Here is a 22172-nt window from a genome sequence, read left to right as displayed (position 1 = left end):
GTGTGCCTTATGCACTTACATACCCATTAGCACCTTTGCAGGGTCACCGTCTCCAGCGGACTATGATTATTCAGTCCAGGTCCCCAGTGTGTCCCTTTCTTGAGTACTGATTTTCATTTTCTTTTCAGAGAAATACAAGAACCCTGGTTTGAAACCATTTCCTCATAGCTTCATTCTTCCTCTTTGCTCAGGTCAACAGGCTGGGTCATCCCTGAAGTCATCGTTCACTTCTGTCTTTCTCTAATACCGCACATGCAATCCATCAGAAAGTCCTGCTGGCTCTGCCTTTGAAATAGACCCAGATTCCACCCATTTCTTACTACTTCTACCAGGACTGCCAACCACTGTGGTCTGGGCTACCATCACCCCTCAGCTGGATTACTGCCAAGCCTGTCTTCCTGCCCCCACCCTTGCTCAGCTCTAGCCTTTTCTGCACCCAGCAGCAAACATGTCTTTTTTATAACTCAAGTCCAGTCACGTCTCCCCTCCGATCAGAAGTTTTCATAGCTGCCCATGTCACTTGGAATAAATCCAAAATCATCACCATGGCACTTGTGATCTGGCTCCCAGTTATCTCTCAAATCTACTCCTCTCACCCCAACTTCAGGCACACTGGGTGGCTGGGCTCTTCCCAAACACACCAGACACTCTTGCTTCAGGATCTTTGAGTTTTTTGTTTGTTTGTTTTCTTTTTAAGGCTGCACCTAAGGCATATGGAAGTTCCCAGGCTAGGGGTCAAATTATACCTGCAGCTGCCAGCCTATGCCACAGCCACAACAAACAACTCAGGATCTGACGTCTGCGACCTACACCACAACTCATGGCAATGCCGGATCCTGAAGCCACTGAGTGAAGCCAGGGACTGAACCTGCATCCTCATGGATATTAGTCAGGTTCCTAGCCCACTGAGCCACAATGGGAACTCCCAGAGTCTTTGAGTTTTTCATTCCTCTGCCCAGGTCATTTCCCTCCAGATACACGAGTAGCTCACGTCCTCACTTCTTCCAGGTCTCTGTTCAAATTCTGTTTATGGGAAGACCTCTGAAGACATTTCTTTAGATAACACACACACACACACACACACAGACACACACCACACCACAAATACACACACACTCATATCCTCAGCCATTCTGTATCTCCTGACTCTGATTGATTTTTCTTCTTGGCACTCAGTAACACCCCAAGTATTATTTGTTTATTTATGATCTATCTTCCCCGAACTGGAATATAAGCCCCACGAGGATGTGCATGTTGCTGTGTACCGTGCTGGACCCCAGCTTCCAAAGGGTGCCTGGCGTGGGGAAGGCACGTGAGGAATCGGTGTGGAGTGAATGATTGAATTCCTCATGGAAGGTCTCTATTTGCTATTGACGAAGCTTCTCTGGGGAAAAAGCTTTTAGAGGGATTTCCTCCAGACCCTCTGAGGAGATGGGGTCAAGGAGGCCGCAGTCTGCTTCTGCTTGTGTCCTCATTGCAGTGGGCAGCTGTCCTGGGAAAGTGAATTTGAGCAATGGAAAAGCTGACTGACACTGTGAGAGACTCATGACGTGTTTTAGAAGTGCAGGCCCCATGAAACGGGCCATTTAAACTAGTCTGACAGGAGTGAGGGCGGGATTCTGCCCAGACTTGTCAAAATTCTGCCCCAACCAGAGAAGCTTGGGGGCTTCCCCAACCCTGATTAGGCCCATGCCGAGTGGGACTTGCACAGAGGGCACTGGGACAGTCCCATGGAAATCTTGCTAAGGGCAGGGGACTGAGACAGCAAGGGGAAAGGGGCACTGTCCCAATACACAGAGGTGCAGAAGCGGCAACCTGTTCTGCCATGAAACCAGCAGCTGCAGGAAAGCAGAGTTTTACTTCTGAGTCATCCATTCATTAAGCAAATATTTCCCGAGTATGTGCTATGTGCAAGTACAATTTTAGGCCTTGGAGGACTGTTCCAGGAGCTGAAGATTCCTGGGTACAGACCACAGGGCTACAGGGTGGGGGGATTGGAGTTGGCTCAGAAGAGGTCCAGGAGTTCCTGTTATAGCTCAGCGGGTTAAGAACCGGACAGAGTATCCAGGAGACTGCAGGTTTGATGCCTGGCTTCTCTCAGGGGTTAAGGATCCAGTGTTGCAGCAAGCAACAGATGTGGCTCAGATCTTGCATTGCCATGGCTGTGGTGTAGGCCAGCAGCTGCAGCTCTGATTTGACCCCTAGCCTGGGAACTTCCATAGGCTTCAGGTGCGGCCCTGAAAAAAGAGAGAGAGAGAAGATGGCCCACATCCTTTAGTTCGAGTGGCTCCTTTATCTCTGTGGCAGGGAGGCAGCTGGGTTATCGGGGCTGCTCTCTGCCTCCAGCGCGATGAGTGCTGCCTGGTCACCGAGGCTGCTGGTGACCCAAGGAGGCACTGGGTACCCTCTGGAGGTTCCCACCACACTCCTTACCATGAGGATCCCTCGGCCCCTTCCCTAACTGCTGCCAACTCCCTGAGAGATGGAGGGCTGTCCCTGCCACCTGCTGCCCTGTACTCTGGATGCAGAGCTCCACCTGCTGACGGACTCTCCCCTCACTGCCCTGGAGCCTGGCCTGGGTCCTGGCTCCATGGTTTGCTGCAGTCAAGGAAGACTCTGGGGAAGCAGATGGTGAACAAGGCTTGTTTCTTCAGGTCAGAGTATTTGGGGGTGTGTTGGCCATGGGTGAGAGCCTCACAGGGAGAGACAGGAGAGGGTCAACTTATAAACCAGTCAGTCCTGTTGGGAGTTTAGACCAGAGCACAAGCCCTGACACAGATTCCCCACCTGGGTGGGGGGAACCGCACCCTCCCCCCGCCCCAGGGTGCCAAGGCCTGGAGGGCAATGGGAGGTCCACAGAGTCCGCAGCAGGGTGTGACAACTCTCCCTGAGGTCTTACAGGCCGGCCTCACCCATTCACCCTCAGGCACAGGGGCCTGGCCCAGGGTGGGGGTACAGCTCAGACTTCTCCAGGGCTCTGGGCATGGCGGGACTTCTGGAATAAGAGCTGGAGGGGGAGGTAAACACTTGGGTGGGCGTCTGGAACAGGGCGTGAGGCTAAGAACATGCAATGGCCGTCGTGATCCGGTTTCCAGAACTTGGCACTCGCTGCCTGGCCCATGCAGCCCACCCGAGTTCCGGTGATGACCAGGGGCTGTCCTCACAAGTAGAACCATGGCGCTACGTTGGGTCGGCTCTGGGGGTGCTTTTGGCACTGCTGTTCTCTGACTTGGGGGAGGAGAGCTGTATCTACTGGGCTTTTAGGCTTTTCTGTTCCTTTCTATTTTTTATTTTTTTTAACTCAGTGAATTGTATTATATTTATAGTTGTATAACCATCATCACAACCCAATTTTACAGCATCTCCATCCCAAACTCCCAGCCTGTCCCTACCCCCACACCCTGTCTCCTTTGGAAACCATACAATTTTCAAAGTCAGTGAGTCACCATCTGTTCTACAAAGAAGTTCATTGTATCCTTTTTAAATAGTCCACATATAAGTGATAGCATATGACGTTTGTGTCTCACTGTCTGACTAACTTCACTGAACATGATTATTTCTTGGTCCATCCATGTTGCTGCAAATGCCGTTGTTTCATTCCTTCTTATGGCTGAGTGATATTCCATTGTGTATAGGTACCACATCTTCCTTATCTACTCCTCTGTCGATGGACATTTGGGTTGCTTCCATGTCTTGGCTATTGGCTAGAGTGCTGCAATGAACACTGGGGTGCATGTATCTTTTTGACTCACAGTTTTCTCTGGATAGATGCCAGAAATGGGATTGCTGGATCAAATGGGAATTCTATTTTTAGTTTTCTGAGCAATCTCCACACTGTTTTCCAAAGTGGTTGCACCAATTCATGTTTCCACCAACAGTGTAAGAGGTTTCCCTTTTCTCTACACTCTCTTCAGCATTTATTGTTTGTAGACTTTTTTTGATGATGGCCATTCTGGCTGGTGTAAGGTGGTACCTCATAGTAGTTTTGACTTGCATGTCTCTAATAATGAGTGATGTTGAATATCTTTTCATGTGTTTTTTGGTCATCTTTATGTCTTCTTTGGAGAATTGTCTGTTTAGATCTTCTGCCCATTTTTAAATGGGTTCTTTGGTTTTTTTGGGTATTGAGCTGCAGGAGATGTTTATATAACTTGGAGATGAATTCCTTGTCGGTCACTTCGTTTTCACATATTTCCTCCCATTCCGTGCGTGGTCTTTTCGTTTTGTTTCGGGTTTCCTTTGCTGGGCTTTGCCATTTCTATATAAGCACTCTCCGAGCTTGGAGCACAGCACTTGGTGTTTTTCAGGGCATATTTATTCATAGCTCTTCAGAGAGAACCCAGCCCCCCTGCAGGGCTGGCTAGAGGCTGGCCTTTGCAGAGTCTGGGCACCAGGGATGCACCTGAGCATCAGTTCTCCAGGCAGGGGAAACTGATCAGTGAGAGGAAGGGTAAGCCACAGCCAGCATGAGCACCCCGGAGGCGCTCCAAATACCTGATGGCAGGCGCTACTGTGTGGGCTTCCACCTCAGAGAGAGGGAGGTGACGGGTAGAGGAGGAGGATCACATGACTGTTCAAAATTTGTTTCCTTTGGCGCTCCCGCTGCGGCCCAGTGGGTTAAAGATCCAGTGTTGTCTCTGAGGTGGCTGGGGTTCCATCTCTGGCCCAATGCAGTGTGTTCATGACCTTATCTGGCAGCCACGGGTTGCCGAAGTGTGGGCATTTTGGGTGAGACAAGCAGGACGGCTCCAGGGCTGAGGCAGTAGAGTGTTTCACAAAATCGGCCCAGCAAGTCAGCAGCTTTGGCCAAGGGAGAGAGCGCTCTTGGGCCACAAGGTATTTGCAGGAGGGGCACCTGGTGACGAGGCAGAGACGAGGTGCTACCTGAGGGCTCCTCAAGATACTTAAGAAATTTTCAGGGCCCTGGAGCCCAGAGTGGGCAAGAGGGGCAAGAGTTGGAATCTGACTTTTTTGCATCCTCAGGCTGATGGGGTGCGGGACTTTGGGGTTACACTTACAAGGTTCCTGTGGGCCCTTAGGATTTGCATGTTGCAGAGTGAGGGGCAGCCTGTGAAGCTCATGGTGACACACAATGTCTAAAGCAAAGTGTCCTGGTCCTGAGGTGCTGCGCTTCATCCCCCCACACCCCCTGCTGAGAGCAGAGTCTGCGCTTTTGCAAGACTGATGACAACCAGAAATGGCCTTATGGGGACCTCCCACCCCCATGCTGCAGCACCCTTAGGCCTCGCAGGTGGGAGACGGCTGGGGGGCACTGGCTTAAGTCAGTCGTAGCCAACAGGCCTCAGCCTCCCAAGTCCTCTCAGACCAAGAACAATCTGAGTGGCTCCTTCCCCCTCCCCCATTATTTTCTTAACAGTTCCAGGCTTTTTGTTTTGTTTTGTTTTTGCTTTTTTAGGGCTGCGCCTGTGGCATATGGAGGTTCCCAGGCTAGGGGTCTAATTAGAGCTACAGCTACTGCCCTACACCACAGCCACAGCAGCGCCAGATCCAAGCCATGTCTGTGACCTACACCACAGCTCATGGCAATGCCGAATCCCTGACCCACTGAGCAAGGTCAGGGATCGAACCCTCGATCTCATGGTTCCTAGTTGGATTCATTTCCGCTGTACCATGACGGGAACTCCAGCAGTTCTAGGCTTTAACCTACTTTCAACCTGTCTCTTCAGGGCACAGGCCCAGCTGACCTGTGGGGTCACACCCCATCTTCTCTGAGGTTTATGGGTCCCGGAAGACTCCTGAGTCTCTGTGGGTTGAAAGGGGAACATGTTTTGTATACAGTAATAAATTCCCACCAGAGGCATCATAGAAATTGTGGGTTTCTTACCTCAGACACCAGATAAAGTCCTTTTCCTGCTGACCACATTCTACCCCTCGTTTCCCTCAGTTTTATTCTTTTCTGTCTTTGCTACACCCTCTCGGTTACTTCCCAAGCGTAAGACCTCATGGGTGCAGGCCCAAAGAGCACAGTGCTGCCTCTTCTCCCGGCCTCTGTCTGATGGGCCTTGCGGAGAAGGTTTAGGTAGGGAGGGGATCCCTGGGAGGTGGCACTTGACCTATTCACAAAGCTTCTTCATCATTCAAGACAGCAACTGGTCCTCCTTGCGCTCCAGTAACGCCCTTCGGGGAGCACTCTCTTATCTGCTTCTCTTACTCTGGACACTGCTATCTGGACCACAGTTAGTAGCTGAGTTCACTTTAGCCTACACCGGACTCCAGTGCCCTGCAGATTTAACTTACACGAACTAAGAAGGATTCTCGAACTAAGACGCTTATTTATACAAAAAAATTTGGGGGGGGGGAGTTCCTGTTGCGGCTCAGTGGGTTACGAACCCAACTAGTATCCATGAGGGTGTGGAATCCGTCCCTGGCCTTGCTCAGTGGGTTAAGGATACGGCCGTTGCCATGAGCTGTGCTGCAGGTTGCAGATGTGGCTCAGATCCCTCGTTGCTGTGACTAGGGTGTAGGCTGGTAGCTATAGCTTCGATTAGATCCCTAGCCTGGGAAGCTCCATATGCCTCGGATTCAGCCTTAAAAAGCAAACACAAAAAGTTTTTGTGCAAGGGCCCTTGTGGCCCAGCAGGTTAAGGATATGGCACTGCTATAACTGCAGCGTGGGATGAATCCCCGGCGCGGGAAATTTCCACCTGCTGTGGGTGCGGCCAAAAGAAAAAGAAATTGTTTTTTTGATTATCTGAGTCAATTGAAAACAACCACGATAACTCATACAGTATACCAGCAGTCAGTTAAACCATGGTCACAAATTCTGTTGGGCTGTGCTATCTGGTGTGGTAGCCACTAGCTACCTGTGCCTATTTAAATATTTTAATGAATGGAAATTAGGTAAAGGTAAACATGCAGATCCTCGGTTGTACTAGCCGTATGTCAAGTGCTCAAGAGCTCCCTGTAACTAGTGCTGCTGTATTAATGCAGATAGAGAACATTTCCACCGTGGCAGAAACATTTTATTACAGCTCTGTTCTGGAGTCATCCAGTCTCTGAAATTGGGGAAACCCTTACCCAGGTGTGACTGATGAAAACATCCCCGTCCTCAGACACAACCTAGAATAGATTTACAAGGAGATCCTGCTGAATAGCATTTAGAACTATGTCTAGATACTCATGTCGCAACAGAAGAAAGGGTGGGGGAAAAAACTGTAACTGCAATGTATACATCTAAGGATAACCTGACCCCCTTGCTGTACAGTGGGAAAAACAAACAAACAAACAAACAAAAAAAAACATCCCCGTCCAGTCCTGTCCGTATCTTTTGGAGCTTTCTCTTTCTTTTTTTCTTTTTTCGTTTTGTCTTTTCTAGGGCCACACCCATGGCATATGGAGGTTCCCAGGCTGGGGGTTCAAACGGAGCTGTAGCCACCGGCCTACACCACAGCCACGGCAACTCAGGATCCAAGCCGTGTCTTCGACCTACCCCACAGCTCACGGCAACACCAGATCCTTTAACTCACTGAGCGAGGCCAGGGATGGAACCCACAATCTCATGGTTCCTAGTTGGATTTGTTAACCACTGAGCCACGACGGGAACTCCTGAAGTTTCTCACCTGTAATCCTCATCCTACGCTGTCTGACCTGGAAGAAGTACCTCTTGTTATCTTTGCTGATCTGCTCATGACAAAGAATTCTCTTTCCATCTGCAGCTGCTAGGAGCTGGCATTTTAAGAGCAGGATCCTCTTCAACTGGTTCTACACTGATGGTTTTAGAGAGTGAATTCTAGGAGTTCCTGTCGTGACTCAGTGGAAACAAATCTGATCAGCATTCATGAGGACGCAGATTCAACCCCTGGCCTTGCTTGGTGGGTTAAGGATCTGGCATTGCTGTGGCTGTGGCATAGGCCAGTGGCTACAGCTCTGATTTGACCTGCAGCCCTAAAAAGAAAAAAAAAAAAGAGTTAATGATTATAACAGCTTGAGAACGTTTGAACCAAAGGACAAGCAGACAACTCTGAGGACCTTGGTCCCCCCTACACCCCCCCACCCCACCCCCCCACCCCGCCTCGGGCTCTGCGTCTGCCACTTTACTGACGCAGACTCATGTAAACACAGGACACATAGTCCCAGGACAACTCAGCTAAGCTCCAAAAAGGACAGGTTTTCATGCAAGTTCCTAGAAATCGCTCTCTCCCTCTCTCTCTCTCTCTTTTTTTTTTTTTTTTTTTTTTGGCCTATTTAGGGCCTCATCCACAGCATATGGAGGTTCCCAGGCTAGGGGTCGAATTGGGGCTATAGGCGCTGGCCTAAGCTACAGCCACAGCAATACTGGATCCTTAACCCACTGAGTGAGGCCAAAGATTGAACCTGCATCCTCATGGATACTAATTGGGTTCTTGACCACTGAGATATGATGGGGACTCCCTGTAAGCATTAACTCTTGAAGGAGGCTCAGAGCAACTGCTTCTGATCAACTAGAGGCAGCTTCTACTGAAGTCCTGACTTGGGGAGAAGAAATGGTAGGGAGAAATTCCCACTGTGGCTCAGCAGGTTACGAACCCGACTAGTACCCATGAGGATGCAGGTTCCATTCCTGGCTTCACTCAGTGGGTGAAGGATCCAGCATTGCTGTGAGCTGTGGTATAGATCTCAGACCCAGCTTGGATCCCTCGTGGCTGTGACTGTGGTGTATGCTGGCACCTGCTGCTCCAGTTTGACTCCTAGCCTGGGAACTCCCATATGCTGTAGATACAGCCCTAAAAAAGCAGAGAAAAAAAAAAAAAAGAAAGAAAGAATAAAGGAAATGGAAGTGAGAGGGTGGCAGGCAAGATCCTGGAGGTGGGGGGCTGGAGAGGGAGGGAAATTGACCTGTAGTGCACTGCCCCGATTAATCAGTTCTGGCACCTTCATGCACAGCCCTGGAGCCAGCCTCATGGTCTGAGCAGCCTGTGGTCTCCTGGTCCTGCTGGATGCTGTATGCTATGCTGAGCTGGGTACCCTGGTTCCTGAGTCAGGGGTGGCAGGGGAGGGTGGGAGTGTTCTGCATTTGTATCTTACCCACCCATGGCTTCTTGTCTGTCTTTTTTGTCACCTACCCATTGGTCTTGGGAACCTGCTGTCTCTGAGCTTTGCTGAGTGTGCAGGACCCTTTTACCCTGGCTGCTCCTCATGGCCCCGGGCCCTGGTCCCGGGACAACACGTCACGCCGGGCTGCCTCAGACTCTGAGCTGAGGCCATTCTCACACTGCTTGAACTCTCCTCACCCACTCAGGCTCCAACACGGACACTCACCTTCACAGGCCAGCTGTTACCCACATGGCACCCTCCCGGAGGCTCCAACCTCCCAAGGACAGATGACTCTTTGTCTTAGGTCAGGCTCCTATAACTAAGGCACCATAGTCTGGGTGGTGTAGACTCACTGTTCCGAAAACTGGGGTCCGAGATCTTGATACTGGCGTGGTTTGGTTCTCATGAGGACCCTCCTCCAGGTTGCAGACGGCTGACACCTCCCTGTGTCCTTACTTGTGGAAAGAGAGAGAGGGGGCTCTCGGGGGTCCCTTTTTAAGTACTGGGGCACTAATCCCATTCATGAAGACTTCATCCTCAGGACCTACTCGCCTCCCGAAGGCCCCACCTCCTCATACCATCACACCGGGGGTTGGGATTTCAGCCTATGGATTTGGGGGGGGGGTATAATCAGTCTCTTTCATTCTTCTACCCAGATGTCCTCCTTACTCTGTTCAGGCTCCAACACTGCTACTGCCTCAGCCCTTTCCCTTTCCTTCCCTCCCTCCAGCTTGTTTTACTTGCTGCCATCAAATGACTTTTGGTCTGAATTGTTTAGAGGTGAAAGGGGAATAAAGAGGAAGAGAAAGAGGAAGAGAGATTGTTTCTTATTTTTCTAACATCTAATATGTCTCAGCAGTTACTGACCATTTTGGGTCCACTTCCTCTGGTGCACAGGGTGTCAAGTAGCCTTTTACTTATTTTATTTTATTTTTAATTTTGTCATTTTTTTTTTTTTTAGGGTTGCACCTACAGTATATGGAAGTTCCCAGGCTAGGGGGTTGCATCGGAGCTACAGCTGCCGTCTTACCCCACAGCCACAGCAATGCCAGATCCGAGCTGCATCTGCGACTCACACCACAGCTCACAGCAATGCTGGATCCTTTACCCACTGAGTGAGGCCAAGGATCAAAGCCACATGCTCATGGATACTAGTCGGTTCTTAACCAGCTGAGCCATGATGGGAACTTCTGCCTTTTAATTCAGGAACCTGTTCCTGCAGGATTTGTCTAGTTCCATGGTTTCGTTTTCCCTCTTTTGGACTCCGCTTCTATGCTTGTTGCATCTCCAGTGTCTGTCTGTCTTTCCCAGGTTTCAATGTCTTTATTATTTATTTTGAAACTATTTTTGTTTCATTTTATTTATTTCTGTTTGTGCATGTGTGTGTGTTTAAAAAACTTTTTTTGCTTGTGCCGCAGCATGAGGAAGTTCCTGGGCTAAGGGCTGGAACCTGAGCGACAGCAGTGACAACACTGAATCTGTAACCACCAGAGAACTTGTCTGTTTCATTTTCTGCACATGTTTCATTTCTATCCTCCAGCACTTTTACTGGGTCTTTATATCCCCTCTACCCTTCTGATCTGGTTTTGAGTTCTGCGATGTTTCTTTTTTTTCTTGTACCTCTTTTCTGAGTTTCGAAAATGTGCAAAATCAAGTTTTCCCTTGTCTTCTCACCATTTCTTTTCTAGGTTGACATATTTCTTTTATTTATTCTTCCTTATTGACACTATTTCTTCCTTAAGTCTTTGAAAGTAATGGTCAAATATTTGGTTAGAATTTTCACCTATCTCTTGGCAACTTGATCGGTGATTCTTCATAGCTGGTAAGTCTTGCAGCAACTCCCTGCCTTATTATTGTTTCTTTGAATGAATGCTGGTTGCCTTTGAACTTCCCTAGTTGACCTAGTTGTTGGGATTTGCTTCAGGGGACACAGTTTTGCTAATGTTTTTCTTGTGTTGGTGGTGACTAGGTTGTTTCACTTCCCCAAAGAGGTCTCTATCTGTCCTTAACTATCAAAGGGATATAATGATTTATCACCTTAAGTGGAGCCTCTTACCTAAAGGAAGTCTTCAGGCTGGGATTTCTGGGCTCTGTTCCCTTTGGGTTGTTTTGCATTTCACATCCCTCTTCTACTGTAGGGGCCTTTGCAACATGTCACCTTCATAAAGATAATGAAGTAAATCCAGCAGCTTTTGGCAGCATTTATAATTTTTTCTTTTTGTGTTGTGGATTGTTTGTCTCCTAGTTTGGCTGAAAATGAAGTTTCTATTTATTTCCATTATTTATGCTAAAAGAAAACTCCTGTTTCCTTTGCTACTACCCACACTACTTCTGACACCAAATGTGAGGGATTTTCAACACCAAGCAATTCTCCAGTTTTCGGTGGACACCAGCTGGGTGTTCTTGATTCTTCTTTTTTTTTTTCTTTTCACTTTTTAGGGCCGCACCTGTGGCATATGGACATTCCTAGGGTAGGGGTCAAATTGGAGCTGTCGCTGCCAGCCTACACCACAGCCACAGCAGCTTGGGATCCGAGCCACATCTGTGACCTATACCAGAGCTCATGGCAGCACCGGATCCTTAACCCACTGAGCAAGGCCAGGGATTGAACCTGTGTCCTCCTGGATGCTAGTCAGATTCGTTACCACTGAGCCATGACAGGAACTCCCAATTTAACTTGATTCGGATATTGGCTGCCCAGAGTTGGCACAGACCCCACAAGTTAAGGGCTCCATTCCACAAGTCTGTCTCCCCCTTCCCCCTTTTCAGATGCCAGTGGCACCTCTCAGGTTGTCACTCATACTTCTGACCAAAAGGATGTAAATGGGGGCTTTCTCCCAGCCCCTTCCTTGAGTTTGATCATTTCCTAGACTAGCTCACAGAATGTAGGGAAACACGTGTGCTTAGCGGTTTATAATAAACAACATAATAAAGGATGCAGATGAACAGCCGGATGAAGAGGTGTGTAAGGCAAGGTTTGGAAGCGTCCCCAGTACAGGAGCTTGTCTCCGTGGAGGTGGGGTGCACCACCCTGTCCCAACCCAGAAGCTGCCTGAAGACCATTTCTTAGAGATACTCATGGCGCTTCATCACACAGGCATGATGGATGATTAAGCCAGTCTTTAGCCCCCATTTCTTCCCTGGAGCATAGGGTTTGGGGCTGTGAGTTCCAAGCTTCTAATCATGCTTAGTCTTTCCGGTGACCAGCCCCAAACAGAAGCCCACTCAGAATCACTGCATTAGAACAAAAGATGCTCCTATCACCCAGGAAATTCCAAGGGATTTAGGAGCTCTCCTAAGAGGCTCTTATCACCCCCTTACTCAGGAAAGGACAAGGATTTTAGGAGTTCTGTGTCAGGAATGGGGTCAGAGACCAAATATTAGAACAAAACGTGCCCCTCGCACCTCTGTCTCTCAGGGAATTACAAGGGTTTTAGGAATTATATGTCAAGAACTAGGGTCAAAGACCAAATACAAGCAAGAGGTAGAGCCCAATATATGTACTTCTTATTATTTCACATATACTATCTTCTTTGCCCTTTCAGTGATTTTAAGTAGTTGACAATTTTTTTTTTTTTTTTTTTTTTTTTGCTTGTTTAGGGCCACACCTGTGGTGTATGGAAGTTTACAGGTTACAGGTCAAATCAGAGCTGCAGCTGCTGGCCTACACCACAGCCACAGCAACACAGGATCTGAGCCATCTGCAACCTACACTACAGCTCATGGCAACACTGGATACTTAACCCACTGATTGAGGCCAGGGATCGAACCTACATCCTCATGGATACTAGTCAGCCTCCTTACTGCTGAGCCATAACAGGAACTTCCAACCTTTCTTTCTGTCTTTCTCTTTTTTTAGGGCCACACCTGCAGCATATGGACATTCCTAGGCTAGGGGTTGAATTGGAGCTATAGCTGCCAGCCTACACCATAGCCACAATAACTGAGGATCTGAGCCGCCTCTGCCACCTACACCACAGCTCATGGCAACACCAGATCCTTAACCCACTGAGCAAGACCGGAGATCAAACCTGCGTCCTCATGGATGCTAGTCAGATTTGTTTTCATTGAGCCACGATGGGAACTTCTGGACGATTTTTTATATTAACTTTCTCCTGTTTATAAAACTGCTGAGTGGTTTCTGATACTAACTGCCTGAATTGGACTCTGGCAGAAACATACATTTTCTTGGTTTTGTGATATAAAATTTTTTTTCGTATTTTCTTGTAGTCCTTTGGGGTTTTTGTTTTTACATTTGACTCAATTCATTTTTTATTTATCTTGGTAAAAGACATAAAATACAGATATATCTTAATATTTTTTCCCCAGATGGCTACCTAGCTGTCTCAACACCATTTATTGAATAATCCATCTTTCCCTCGTTGATTTGAAATGTCACCTTTATCATTACCTGTATTTTCAAGTCTACAGTTTAAAGCAGAGCCAGGCCAAAGGCAGAGCTGCTGAGCACTACCTTTGTGTGTGAAAGCAAAAATAAACAGATCGTGGAGGAGTTCCCGTCAGGGCTCTGCCAAAACGAATCTGACTAGCATCCATGAGGACTCAGGTGCCATCCCTGGCCTCACACAGTGGGTTAAGAATCTGGCATTGCCGAGAGCTGTGGTGTAGGTCACAGACTACAGCTCTGATTCCACCCTTAGTCTGGGAGCCTCCATATGCTTCGAGTGCTGCCCTAAAAAGAAAAAAAAAGGATTTTTGTCTCAAATTACTGAGGCTTAAGGTGGTTTGTCACATAGCATTATTGTGGTAATAGATTACTGATACAATTCGTGTGTTTTGTAAAATGACGCTTTCTAACTTTTTGATATTAGTGTATTAGAATGTGAATTTTTTTTCTTTTTTCTTTTTTTTGTCTTTTTGCCATTTCTTGGGCTGCTTCCACAGCATATGGAGGTTCCCAGGCTAAGAGTCCAATCGGAGCTGTAGCCGCCGGCCTACGCTAGTGCCACAGCAGTGCAGGATCTGAGCTTCGTCTGTGACCTACACCACAGCTCATGGCAATGCCGGATCCTTAACCAACTGAGCAAGGCCAGGGATCCAACCCGCGACCTTATGGTTCCTAGTCGGCTTCATTAACCACTGAACCACGATCGGAACTCCAGAATGTGAATTTTTTTTCAAAGTTGAACTCTCACCTTTTTTTTTTTTTGCCGCCCTGTGGCCTATGGAATTCCTGGGCCAAGGATCAGATCTGAGCCACAGTTTTGACCTATGCAGGTAGGCTGTGGCAACGTTGGATCCTTAACCTCCTGAGCGGGGCCAGGGATTGAACCTGCTTCTGCATGGATACGAGTTGGTTTAGTTTCTGCCGAACCACAATAGGAACTCCTGCAGTTTTTTTTTTTTTATTCACATTATGATATAAAATCAGATCTCTTCAGTTACTTTCATTTTTCTCATGACTAGTATTAAACTCTAGCAAATTTGTTTTCTGCAGCTGTTGAGATATTTTTTTGTCCCTTAATGTGTTAATACAGTAAATAAGCTATATTAATAGGTTTTCTAAAATGTAGACATCTTTGTGTTGGTGAGATAAACCAAATTTTTTCATGAAAAACTAAAAAAAATTGTTGGATTCTATTTTCTAATATTATATTCAGAAATTCTGCATTTATATTCATAAATAGGATTAATTTTTAATATTTCTTTCTTGACCTATTCATTTTTTTCTCATTGTGTCTAGTGAATTGTACCAGTATCTTGTGTTGAAAAGTGTGTCCTGGAGTTCCTGTTGTGGCTCAGTGGTAACAAACCTGACTAGAATCCATGAGGTTGCAGGTTCGATCCCTGGCCTCGCTCAGTGGGTTAAGGATCTGGTGTTGCCATAAGCTGTGATAAAGTTTGCAGACATGGCTTGAATCTGGCATGGCTGTGGCTATGGCGTAGGCCTGCAGCTGCAGCTCCCATTCGACCTCTAGCCTGGGAACCTCCATAGGTTCGGCCCTGAAAAAAAAAAAAAAAAAAAAAAAAAAAAGAAAAGTGTCTTCTTCCTGTAAAATCCATCTCTGCATGTCCATGGAGTCTGCACTTCTCACAGCAATTACTGAGTAAGCAGGAGATTCTGCAGCAGGCCCATTCCAGGGAGATTATGGGGCACCTGGAAGGGTGACAATGGACTGAGACGTGCTCGTTCAACTTTTCTTCTAACTGCACCACCAACTTCCACCCAACTTTCCTTCCTTCCTCCCTTCCTTTCTCTTTCACTCAAGGCCAGACGTCGATCACAGGCAGACATCTCTCCAGCCTTTCCTGACTCCCTCCCCATTCTCCTTCACTGAGGTTTCCCCTTGTCTTGGTTTCTTGGAAGACCCACCGTACCCTATACATGCATGTATTGGGACAAGAGTCAAGTAGAGACGAGAGAAACCCCAGATACATTTGGGGATCCGAGGGCAGAAGAATCTGTGCTTAAGTCCCAGGGTGAGACCCAGGAAAGCACATTAGATCATCAAGTTCCCCACCTTGCAAGGCAGCCTGGTGCATCATCGAAATGTAGGAATGTTGGCATAGGGTCTATTTAGGCAAAATGCCCCAAGACATCCATCCTCCCTGGTCTCCTGTGACTCCATATCAGTGCTAGAGTATCAAAACATTCCTCTGCTCCTTACACCTGCAGCAATAGCAGGTCAGCTGTTAAGGTAAGGCAGACCCCAATAAGGGCCATGGAGGACCTGCATAAAGTGACCCCCCCCATAAAGCCTTAAGCATCCAAGTGGCTCATTTGAAATTTATTTATTTTGCTTTTTTTTTTTTTTTTTTTTTGTCTTTTGAGGGCCACACTTGCGGCATATGGAGTTTTCCAGGCTAGGGGTCTAATCAGAGCTATTGCTGCCAGCCTATGCGAGAGCCACAGCAACACCAGATCTGAGCCTCGTCTGGGATCTACATCACTGCTCACAGAAATGCTGGATCTTTAACCCACTGAGCAAGGCCAGGGATCGAACCTGGGAACTTCTCATAATTTTTTGATTTAAAAGGTAAATGCATATGATTGGCAGAACCAAGGCCATGTGCCCATACCCAAGCCAGAAGGGAGTTTGTGGAATATATATATATATATACAGTTAATCCATATATATATGGATTAAGTGTATCAATGAGCTTTTGCTATACAACAAATTTTCTTAGTGTGCAGTGGCTTAATATCATCATCATTTAAAAATATTTATAAATTTTTTTATTTTTTATTTTACATTTTATTTATTTATTTTTTATTTATGATTTTTTTTTGTCTTTTTAGGACTATACCTGTGGCATATGGAGGTTCCCAGGCTAGGGGTCAAATTGGAGCTGTAGCCCCTGGCTTACACCACAGCTCACAGCAACGCCAGATGCTTAACCCACTGAGTGAGTCCAGGGATCGAACTCATGTCTTCATGGATGCTAGTCAGATTTGTTTCCAGTGAGCCATGACGGGAACTCCTGTTTATGATTATTTTAAAAATGATTTTTATTTTTTCCATTTTAGTTGGTTTACAGTGTTCTGTCAATTTTCTACTATACAGCAAAGTGACCCAGTCACGCACACACACACACACACATTCTTTTTCTCACATTATCCTCCATCATGTTCCAACACAAGTGATTAGATATAGTTCCCTGTGCTATACAGCGGGATCTCATTGCTCATCCACTCCAAACGCAATAGTTTGCATCTATTAACCCCAGGTGCCCAGTCCATCCCACTCCCTTCACCTCCCCCAAATCACCATTTTTAAAACAAGGATTCTGTGGGTCAGCAATTTGGGCTGGGTCCAGTGGATCGTTGTGTGGGTTTTGGCTGGGTTCTGGCCTTCCTCCAGTTTTGGAGGCCTTCGGGCAATAACTCCCTCACATTTCCGGCTGTTGGCTGGGAGAACAGGACAATTATTTTTGTGTCTCTCACCATCCAACTCATTCACCTACCTCACTCGTGTGGTTGATGCCAGGGTTCCAAGTAGAGTGATAGATGGTAAGCTTCAACATGCAGGCCCTTTTAAAGTTTCTGCTTCCTTCAAGTTTGCTATTGTCACTGAAGTGACATGATGCCAAACCCTGGGCTAGTATAGGAGGGGACAGAAGTATGAGAGCTTTATAGAGTTGATTGTTAAATTTCTAGAAATTTTTGGAGTTTCCATTGTGGCTCAGTGGTTAACGAATCCAACTAGGAACAATGAGGTTTCGGGTTCGGTCCCTGGCCTCGCTCAGTGAGTTAAGGATCTGGCATTGCTGTGAGCTGTGGTGTAGGTCATAGACGCAGGTCTGGCGTTGCTGTGGCTGTGGTGTAGGCCGGTGTCTACAGCTCTGATTAGACCCCTTAGCCTGGGAACCTCCATATGTCATGGGAGCCACCCTAGAAAAGACAAAGAAAAAAAAAATTTCTAGACATTTTTGGGAGTCCCCATGTAGCTCAGTGGGTTATGAAGCTGGCTAGTATCCTTAAGGATGTGGGTTCAATCCCTGGCTTTGCACAGAGGGTTAAGGATCTGGCACTGCTGTGGCTGTGGCATAGGCCAACACCTGCAGCTACGATCAACCTCTAGCCTGGGAACTTCCATATGCTGCAGTGGCGGCCCTTTAAAAAAAAAAAAAATTCTAGGAATTTTGCAAGCTAGTGGTTAAACTGCATATAGTTTGAAATTGGCCGAAGGGCAAATATTTACATCACAGAAATTGGCAAATGCTAACAAACCAGGCTTTTTTTTTTCTTTTTTCTTTTCAGAGAACCATTTACCAGCATGTTGCTAGGGCTATCTGGGTATATAGAAGGAATTTATTGCAGCTGTTTTTGAAACAATCCATCATAGTGAATGTGGTCTTTTTTGTATCTGAGACTCACAGTTTTTAAGCATGACCACTCCTGGAATTGAATATATATAAAGACAGGATGGTATGCGTTTCAAGCAATCAAGGGTTCACATTATGGTGGTCATTTACTTATTTTTTTCAGTCATGTCCATGGATTGCGGATGTTCTAGGTCTGGGGTTGAACCCAAGCCACAGCAGTGACCTGACATGGCAATGCCAAATCCTTACCTGCTAGGCCACTAGGGAACTCCAGTCATTTATTTTATTATTTATTTGTTTCTTTATTTGTATCATTTTTAGGGTGTACCTGTAACATATGGAAGTTTCCAGGCTACGGGTCGAATGGGAGCTGTAGCTGCCAACCTACACCATAGCCACAACAACTCGGGATCCAAGCCGCATCTTCGACCTACACCACAGCTCACGGCAATGCCGGATGCTTACCCCACTGGGCAAGGCCAGGGATCAAACCCGCGTCCTCATGGCTGCTAGTCATATTTGTTACCACTGAGCCATGACAGGAACTCCCCACCCCAACCTTTCCTGATGTTTGATTGTGTCTAACACAATATTGTATATTTTTGCCTAATCAAAAAACTGTTTGAATTAACAGTTTCCATAGCTTGCAACCAAAGAGTCCTGACTAATAAATGAACCATGCCCTCATGGATGCTAGTCGGGTTTGTTAACCACTGAGCCATGATGGGAACTCCTCTTGTTCATTTTTGAGGGGTAAATTATACAAAGGAGAACATCAGTAATATCATATGAAGAGATCCTCTGAGATTCGTAACTCTCCTCTCTACCCATTATGTCAGTCCAAGCTATGGTTGCAGATAATAGAAATGACTCCGGCAATTGAGGTAGAAAGAGACAATACAGGGAGTTAGGTGATTACAAAACTGTTGAAAGCGCAGGAGGGGCAGACAGGAGACTGAGCTTCTAGGAATGGTTCCCCTATAACAAAACCACGGAACGGACCTGCCAAGGAAATCACTGTTCCAGCTCCTGGCTTAAGGATATACTACCTCAATTGGAATTCACATTAAAAAAGTTGGATGCCCTGTACTCTCTTTGCAACCACAAAGCTAGATCAGCCAAGGAGATTTCTGCTTTTGCAACCACAGAAAAAACAAATACCGGAGTTCCCATCGTGGCTCAGTGGTAACAAATCTGACTAGCTTCCATGAGGACACAGGTTCGATTTCTGGCCTTGTTCAGTGAGTTAAGGATCCAGCGTTGCCATGAGCTGTGGTGTAGGTTGCAGATGTGGCTCGGATCCTGCATTGCTGTGGCTGTGGTATAGGCTGGCTGCTACAGCTCCGATTTGACCCCTGGTCTGGGAACCTCCATATGCCGAGAGTGTGGCCCTAAAAAGCCAAAAAAAAAGAAAAAACAAACTTCCTTGACCATAATTGCCAGCAGAAATGCCAGCAGCCACAAATATTCACTTCCCAATCTCACTCCTTAGAGACAGAAACAATTAACGTTTTCTTCTGCATCCTTTCAGAAATTGCACAACATATATGCTTGTGTGTGTTTATGTGAGCGTGTGTGTAAAACAAATGGGATATTGGTCTGGTTGGTAATTAATTTAAAGGACTTTTATTTGGATGCCTTTTCTTTTCTTTTTTTTTAGGGCTGCACCCGAGGCATATGGAAGTTCTCAGGCCAGAGGTCCGATCAGAGATGTAGCTGCCACCCTACACCACAGCCACAGCTACTTGGGATCCGAGCTGTGTCTGTGACCTACACCACAGCTCAGAGCTCACGGCAACACCAGATCCTTTAACGCACAGAGCGAGGCTGGGAATTGAACACGAGTCCTCATAAATGCTAGTTGGGTTTGCTACTGCTGAGCCATGATGGGAACTATCTTGGATGCCTTTTCTAAGTGGAGAATGAAATAATATAATGGAGATTCTTTTTCCTTTCCTTTTTTTTTTTTTTTTTTTTTTTTTTTAATAGACCATGCCTATAGCATATTGAAGTTCCAGGGCCAGAGACTGAACTCTCACCCCACATGGACCAGAGCCACAGCGCTGACAATGATGGATCCTTAACCCACTCGATCATCAGGGAACTCCATAACTAGGTTTCTTAAGCAGATCACTCTGAGACCTAATTTTAACGTGGAACACCGGAATCTTTGGGAAAAGAGGACAAAATATTTAGGAACAACATTAAGAATTAAAAAAGTAATGGAAGAGGCACACATCTCCTTCAAAATCACGTCAAAACAAAGTGATCTTTTGAAAGTAAAGTCTGGGTTTGTATAGGCGCATCTTTTTCACATCTTTTTCATTTAAAAACAAAAAGCGTCTGTCTATAATATATGAAGGTAAAAATGTATATTATTTTTTATTTTAATTTTTTGTAAGGTTTTTATTTTTTCTATTATAGTTGATTTATAATTTTTGTAAGCTATATTAATTTTTAAAAGAGCAGAATTTAACAATTTTGTCTAAATGCCATTTCAAGACTTATGGAGCAAAGAGCAAATACATTTTTCTTTGAAAAACACAGTGTAAAGAGCAAAAGTCAGAACAATTTATAAACACCCTCCAAAGTTAAAAACTAAAAAAAAATATCCTAACATAAAAAGGAGGAAATTTTTCTGAATCTAAGAGTAAATAGCATTTATAGTCTTGCTTTCATAAAAGCAGTAATTAAATCAGTATATCACCTAGTCAATGCCACAGAATCCTACTCTAAAGAGTTCAGTGCTAGGAGTTCCCGTCGTGGCGCAGTGGTTAACGAATCCGACTGGGAACCATGAGGTTGCGGGTTCGATCCCTGCCCTTGCTCAGTGGGTTAACGATCCGGTGTTGCCGTGAGCTGTGGTGTAGGTTGCAGACATGGTTCGGATCCCGCGTCGCTGCGGCTCTGGCATAGGCTGGCAGCTACAGCTCCGATTCGACCCCTAGCCTGGGAACCTCCATATGCCGCGGGAGTGGCCCAAGAAATGGCAAAAAAAAAAAAAAAAAAAAAAAAAAGAGTTCGGTGCTATAAGACAAAAAAAAGTCTAGATGATGAGACAAGAACAAGTCTAGATGATGAGCGCTCTTGGCAGAGAAGGGTGCTCGACCTCCTCCTTCCTTCTTTCCCGGTGCAGCCTGTCCCGGGCCCTCCCCCGGGCCCTCCCCCGGGCCCTGGGCACGGGCGAGGGCCAGACCTGGTGAGGCTGGGGGAACCTGAGCTCCTGCCTCTGCACGCTGACCCCGCTCCAGGAGCCCCATCTCTGTCTGCGATTCATTGATCCTGGCGCCGCTCCTGGCTGTTCATCATCGCAGCCCAGAGAGGGGCCTCTTGGGGGTGAGCCTCAGACCCGGAGAGATTCCACCCGTCTCTATGGCAACCAGTCCCTTCCAAAGACCCCATCAGCTGCTTCACGCTCCAACGTGGGAACGGCCCCCTGGCTGGCCGGCTCGGGGAGTGCGGTGGGGCCCGACGGGGCGGCCGGGGTGGGGGGTGCGGGCGGGTCAATGGAGGGAAAGGCTGGGGGCACTGTGGCTCAGGGGAAGGGGGCCCCCGAGTGAGGCGTCTGGGCTTGAGTTAAACTGGGGCGGGGGGAGTGGTGCTTTGGAAGTGGACGCTGGCTTCTTGTGCTGTGAGGAAAGAGGAGGAGAGCTTCGGGGGAGGGACCTGGGTGGTAGCTGTGGGTGTGAGGGGTGTGGAGGGACCTGGGACAGACAGCAAGGAGGCCTGGCCTGTCTTCTTGGCTGGAGAAGATGTCAGCCAGACTTGGGGTTTGTGCCCGGGTGGCAACTGCCATCCCTAGAAAGGAGGATCTAAGACAGGTCCGATTCAAAGGTATTTTTTTGTTTTGGAGGCATATGAAATTTCCTAGGCAGGAAATGAATCAGAGCTGCAGCTGCCGGCCTGCACCACAGCCACAGCCTTGGGATCCAAGCCGTGTCTGCAACCAACGCCACAGCTCACCGTATCGCCAGATCCTTAACCAACTGAGTGAGGCCAAGAATCAAACCCACATCCTCATGGATACTAGTCCAGTTCTTAACCCGCTGAGCCACAGTGGGAACTCCTCTAAAGGTTGACTAGGTAGTTCTTTTGGGATCAACTCCTGTAGAAGGGAGGGGAAGAAGCAGAATTGGGAAAATCTACCAGGTGAGCCACAGCACAGGCTCAGCAGAGAGCTCAGCTGACCCTCCACTGATGACCTTGCAGAGCTGTGCCAGGACAGGCAGTGGGGCTGGCTTTGTGTCCCTGCACTGGTCTTTGCGTGCAGCCTCCCTGGAAAGGAGTGAGCTTGGGTGAGGAGTCTCCCTACAGCTGAGGACACCCCCAAAGGAGGCTGGCAGCTGAGGGCT

At 47.1% G+C, this 22172-nt stretch overlaps 1 protein-coding gene across 1 annotated transcript in view; it reads left to right on the top strand.

The window, feature by feature from the left end:
* Nucleotides 10442–22172, top strand: part of LOC100523732 (b(0,+)-type amino acid transporter 1-like) — a 34612-nt gene continuing 22881 nt past the window's right edge. The window contains exon 1 of the mRNA XM_013996317.2: nucleotides 10442–10855. The gene's annotated coding sequence lies outside the window, so the exon portion shown is untranslated. The remainder of the gene's footprint in view (nucleotides 10856–22172) is intronic.

Source organism: Sus scrofa, chromosome 3 (genome assembly GCF_000003025.6).
Source record: "Sus scrofa isolate TJ Tabasco breed Duroc chromosome 3, Sscrofa11.1, whole genome shotgun sequence".
NCBI classification, from domain to species: domain Eukaryota; kingdom Metazoa; phylum Chordata; class Mammalia; order Artiodactyla; family Suidae; genus Sus; species Sus scrofa.
This window is presented reverse-complemented; position numbering and strand designations above follow the sequence as displayed.